This window comes from Gracilinanus agilis, chromosome 2 (assembly GCF_016433145.1).
Source record: "Gracilinanus agilis isolate LMUSP501 chromosome 2, AgileGrace, whole genome shotgun sequence".
NCBI classification, from domain to species: domain Eukaryota; kingdom Metazoa; phylum Chordata; class Mammalia; order Didelphimorphia; family Didelphidae; genus Gracilinanus; species Gracilinanus agilis.
The window spans coordinates 107,713,020-107,719,019 of record NC_058131.1 but is presented as its reverse complement, the minus strand read 5'-3'; positions in this window follow the sequence as shown (position 1 = coordinate 107,719,019).

The following is a 6,000-nucleotide window of genomic DNA, read 5'->3' as shown; positions in this document are numbered from 1 at the left end:
AATCCTAGAGGCAGTGGGAAGCCACTCAGACTTCTAGATCATGAGAATGATATTCTTATTTTGGAACTCAATTTTGGTGTATATGTAAGATGGATTAGGGAGGAAAGACAAAGAGAACAATTATGAGTATGTTGCAAATTTTTTGTATTAATAGAATTTATCCACAAGTGTTCTAGTCTCTCCCTATCCCTCCCCACACCACAGACAGCATCTTCCAGGAGACAGACATGTTCTTACGAATTTTGTTTTTACCTTGCAGTTCATTTTCTGGAGGTAACATTCACAATTCATTCTTCAAGAATTAAATTTATAGCTCTACTACAGTACAGCTTTAGTATAGTAAATCTTTACTTAGTATACTGTAGTTGTGTATGACGTTCTCTTGGTTCTGCTCATTTCACTGTTCATTATCCTGTATGGTTCTTTCCGAGTTATATTAAAATTAGCCTGCTCATCATTTCTTATGTGGTGGTATTCCATCATAATTATATGCCACAATTTGTTTAGCCATTCCCTAACTGATGTGTATCCTCTCAATTTCCAATTCTTTGCCACCACATATTGCAATATTCTTAAGACAGGAATGATGAGGGTCTGAATTAGGATGGTTTGGGTGTGATCAGAGAGGAGAAGATTATGAGAGTTGTTATGAAGGTAAACTGGTAAGATCTGACTAGTGTTTGGATAGAGCTGGTGAGGAAGAGAAGAGTCGAGGATGATTCCATAATTTCAAAGCTTGGTAACTAGAAGAACAGTGGGATTCTCAACAGAAATGAGAAAAATTAAAGAATGGGTAAATTTGGAGGAAAAGATAATGATTTGTTTTTCATACTGTTGAATTTAGAATGTCTGTAGGAGATATAGCTGGGCATCTCCAGCCAGGAGTTAGTGTTTTGAAATTAGGACTCAGATAAGAGATGAGAACTTCATATGCAAATCTGAAAGTCATCTGTATAGAGATGCTTCTCATAAGACTGATGAATCACCAAGAGATAGACATCCAACAGAATCTCAATCTGACTAAGTTTAGTCAAGAGTATAATCAAAGTAATCAGAATAATTTAGTAGTACCATCTAGTAGGTTGGCAAACTTAGCAATTGAATGATTAAAAATGTTTCTTCTACCATTTCTATCCATTTCTGGGAAGGTATTCTGTGAGTTGTGAGTAGTGGACATGCGTCCTTTGCTCACAGGTCCCTAGGAATGTAGTGGAGGTTTTCTCCCTATTTATGTACCAATCACCTTAGATGATTTCCAACTTTGGCATAGAATGCAGTATGTGGGACAAAAGAAAATTAGTTAGAAACCATAGTTTATATAGGAGAATGCTTAATTCTTTCATGAGAGGTTCTTTCATATTTTGGAGGTATTATTCAGCACTCTGACCAGAAGGCTTGAATCATTTAATGAAGACAGAAGAAAAAGGATATGGAGGCAGAGCCAAGATGGCAGAGTAGAAGAAAGCAATGTACCTGAGTTCTCGTTCACAACTTCTACAAACAGAACTATAAAATGCACCCAGCTCTTATGGAGAAATTCAGAAAAGGTCATAGTAAGTCCTTTATCTGGCTCAAATTGGCAAAGAGAGTCAGACAGGTCAGTGGATACTTGGAGTCAGAAGTATACAGCATAGGGAATGCTCCAGTGACCAAGGAGACACTGCATTTTAGCACAAAAGGAGGTCTCAGACCCATACCAGGCCCTGCAATGGGTATAGGTGTTAACTGACAACTTTGTTACTGACTACCTAATCCTGGGTCACAGATCCAAATGCGAATAAGAAGAGGGACTGTGCTAAGTCTGGCAGCAACCTTACCTTTTCCAAGAAGGGAGAAACTGAGTAGTGAACCAAGAAAAGAGGAAGTTGAGAAGCCAGCAGGAGCAGTGGTGTGGTTTACACCCCAAGCTCAGAGTAGAATCTTACTTCCAGCATTTAGTGCAGATTACAGAGGAATAACAAAGGCAGAAATCCTAGAAATGAGTCAGAAGCAGGGGGAGATGGATTGGTGGGGAACACATCATCTGTCAACGTGGAAGCTTGCAAGTCCCCAGCCTGTTCTTGAGATCCTGGAATACTCAATACCCCAGGAAAGCAGGAACAGGACCAGCCCAGACTTTCACTTCAGAAGTGTAGCAGAGCCTAGCCCTAAGATCAAGTATGAAGTCAAGTAGTTTGGAAGAATAGGCAAATCATAAAAAAAAGAATCACATTATCATGACCCATTTGGGAAGCAGGGAAGCACAAGACACAAACCCAAAAGAAATTAATGACTCCAAGGGGCAGCTGGATGGTTCAATGGATTAAAAGCCAAGCCCAGAGACAAGAGGTCCTGGGTTCAAATCTGACCTCAGACACTTACTAGCTGTTTGACCCTGGGCAATTCACTTAACCCCCAATTGCCTAGCCCTTACCTTCTTCTGCCTTGGAACCAATGCACAGTATTGGTTTAAACCGGAAACATGTGGAAGTAAACTGAAACTACATAGGGTTTTTAAAAAAGAAAAGAAAAAAAAAAAGAAATGAATGACTCTAAAACAGTGATGGGCAAACTTTTTAAAGAGGGGGCCAAAGGAAAGGAAATGTTCATCTGTCAGTCTATTTCTAAGGCAACTCTTTCGAAGTTTCATTGTATTGTATCCTACTCATTGTATTTGTCAGATTAGGAATAATGTCCCATGATAGAACATTTCAGAGGGCCACATCTGGCCCACTGACCATAGTTTGCCCATCACCGCTCTAAAACATCTACAGGTAATGCCTTTGAGGGAAAAAAACAGCTTGGGCACAAATTAAACTAGAATTCCTTGAAGAGTTGAAGCAAAAGTATTTTTTAAGAGTTTTGAAATATTTTTATAAATGGAATGAATGTACTTAAGGAAAAAATTGGAAAAGAAATGAAAGCTATAGAAGAAAGATTTGGAAATGTATAGCTTGGCACAAGAGGAATAAAATGTTGCCCACACAACATACTTCCTGAAAATTGGAAGGGATCAAATAGAAGCCAATGACTTCAAGAGGCAACAAGAAATATTAAAACAAAGTCAAAAAATAGAAAAAGTGGAAGAAAATGTGTCATCTCATAGCAATAACATCTTACCAGAACATATATCAAGGAGTGAAAAAAAAAATGATTTATTAGACTGTCTGGACACCATGACCAAAAAAAAAAAAAAAAAAACCTCGAAATCCCATTAAGAAATCTTAAAAGAAAACTACCCAGATCTCATAGAACCAGAGGGCTAAATGGAAATAGAATCTACCACAGGGAAATAGGATAGGTGAGGTAATAGGTAATAGTCATAACTAAAGCAATCTCAAATACTGGAAGAAGGATTGTGAAGGCAAGATTAAAAGAAAAGGAAGACAATAAAAACCTGAATTTAGAAGGACTTGCTGATGCTAGGCGCATTGTGATAGAGAACTCCTCTGCTCTGCAGGAAATTACAACTATGGGATAAGCAGGGGGAGACCTTTCTGTCCTCCACTCGGGGCCTGGGGATGCATGTGGAAGTGAAGGATCCTGAAGGAAGGTGGTATTATCAAAAGGCAGCATGCTTCAGACGGCCAATTCACCTTTACAACCCATACCCCAGGTGACCACCAGAGCTGCCTGCACTCTAATTCTACTAGAATGACCATCTTTGTGGGAGGCAAACTTAGAGTACATCTGGTTATACAGGTTGGCAAACATGCCAACAACTACCCCATAAATACCTCACCAATAATATAGAAAATAAAAAATGATAAATATCATATATTGACTAAAATGCAATAAAATCTCATTTATTTATTTATTCATTCATTTGCTTGTCCACTTATTTATTTATTCATTCATTTATTCATTCATTCATTTATTTATCTATTTGTTTATTTATTTATTTATTTGTTGTTGTTTGTTTTTTTAAATATTAACAAAGTGCGCTTAAAATAAGAGTTTAAAAGTAATGGCAGACTAAACAACACTCTTAAAGAACTGGTGGATCAAAGAACAAAATGCAGAATCAATAGAATGTTTCATCAAAGAAAATAATAAGGCAACATACTAAAACTAATGGGATGCAGCTAAAACAGTTCTGAGGAGGGGAAGTTATCGTTTTCATTAACAAGAGAAAAAAGAACAAATCAATTAATTGGAAATTCAAATAAAAAGCTTGAACAAATCAAAAATTCACAGCTAAAAAACAAAGTGGAAATCCCGGAAAATAAGGGCGAGTTTAATAAAATTGAAAGCAAAAAGACCAGTAAGTTGATAAAACTAGCAGCTATTTTTTTAAACCTAATGAAATAGGGGGCAGCTGGGTAGCTCACTGGATTGAGAGTCAGGTCTAGAGATGGGAGGTCCTAGGTTCAAATCTGGCCTCAGACACTTCCCAGCTGTGTGACCCTGGACAAGTCACTTTATCCCCATTGCCCACCCTTATCACTCTTCCACTTATGAGCCAATACACAGAAGTTAAGGGTTTAATAAAATAAAATATAAACCTAATGAAACAAATAAGCAGTTAATTTTATTTTAAAGGAGAATTCCAAATTTTTTATATCAAAAATAGAAAAGGAAAAATTGCACAGTTAAAGAGGAAATAAAAGAAATTATAAGAAACTATTTTGGCCAATTGTTTCCTAGGAAAACTGGCAACTTACAGGAAATAAATATAGGCATCCTTTTTAGATCATAGCAGTTAGGAGTCTAATGTCATTATGATTTGGAAAATCCAAGTTTGAAATTTCTTCCACAAAATGACTAATATGGGAAAAAATTTTACATGATTGTACATGTAAAATCTGTATCAAATTGCTTACCATCTCAGGATGGGGAGAGAGGTTGAAAGCAAGGGAAGGAGGTTGGGAAAGAGAGAAAGAATTTGGAACTCAAATTTTTTTTAAAAGAATGTTAAAAAATTGTTTTTAACATGTAATTGGAGAAAAAAATGTTATTAAAATTTTTTGTTGAAATTATTGTAAAAAATGTAAAATATTCAGAATTCTATTCGCTAAGTCAAACCCAAGAACCATATGAAGACAATCACAAAATACTTTTCACACAAATAAAATCAGATCTAAATAAATGAAAATATAGGGATCCAAGTGTGAACTAATCTTGAAAGCATTCATTATTAAGGTATTAAAAAACTGACATAACCAATGTACTCAAGTTATATTTCTTATGATTATATTCCTCATGATTGGATTACTTAAGCATTGTAACAAAGTGTAACTCTGAGCTTATGGTATGCTGACCACTCCCTAAGACTCCAGTCCAAAGGTCAATTGGACCTTGGGGAGGGGCACTGAGTCCTCAATTATCTTAGCCTCCTCCTCTTTGATCTTGTGGCTGTTAACTGAACCAACGTTAAATTCTCTGCCATATCACATATTCATTAACTACCTCCAATTACCCATTCCTTGATTCTCCAATAAAAGATTGGGGACACATATAGCTCTCTCTCTTTTTCACCTTCAGAGGAGCTCTCACATTGAACCCCTTGCTGTTGAACCTTGTGTCTCTGAGTCTTTCTTTCTTCCTCACATTCCCTCTCACTTATCTTTAAACCTTTCCACCCATTTTCCCTCAGTCTTCAGCTTCCCTTCTAGGTGTTCACCCACAAAGATATTAATTTGTGGCTGCAGGTCAGCGACAGAAAAATATTAATTGTCCCTGTGTATATCAAACCACTATGATAAAAATTACTATTCTAAGTTATTTTATTTATCTGATGCCATACCAATCAAGCTAGACACTCATAAAGCCCTTCTTGACTATGTGTATTTTCAAAATGAAGTATTATAACTGTAAGGGTTAAATTGGGGTTTTGACAAAATAAGAGTTATAAATTCAATGTTGTGGTCACTGAATTAAAATATTATCCCTAAGCCAGAAAAAACTGTTAGCAGCTTTTATTTATAATAATAATGAGAAAGAGTTGAAGTATGAAATGTAGGAGGGAAAGAGGTAAGGAGTTGCCTAGCCTACCTTAAGTGCTGATCTGATGAAATTCAG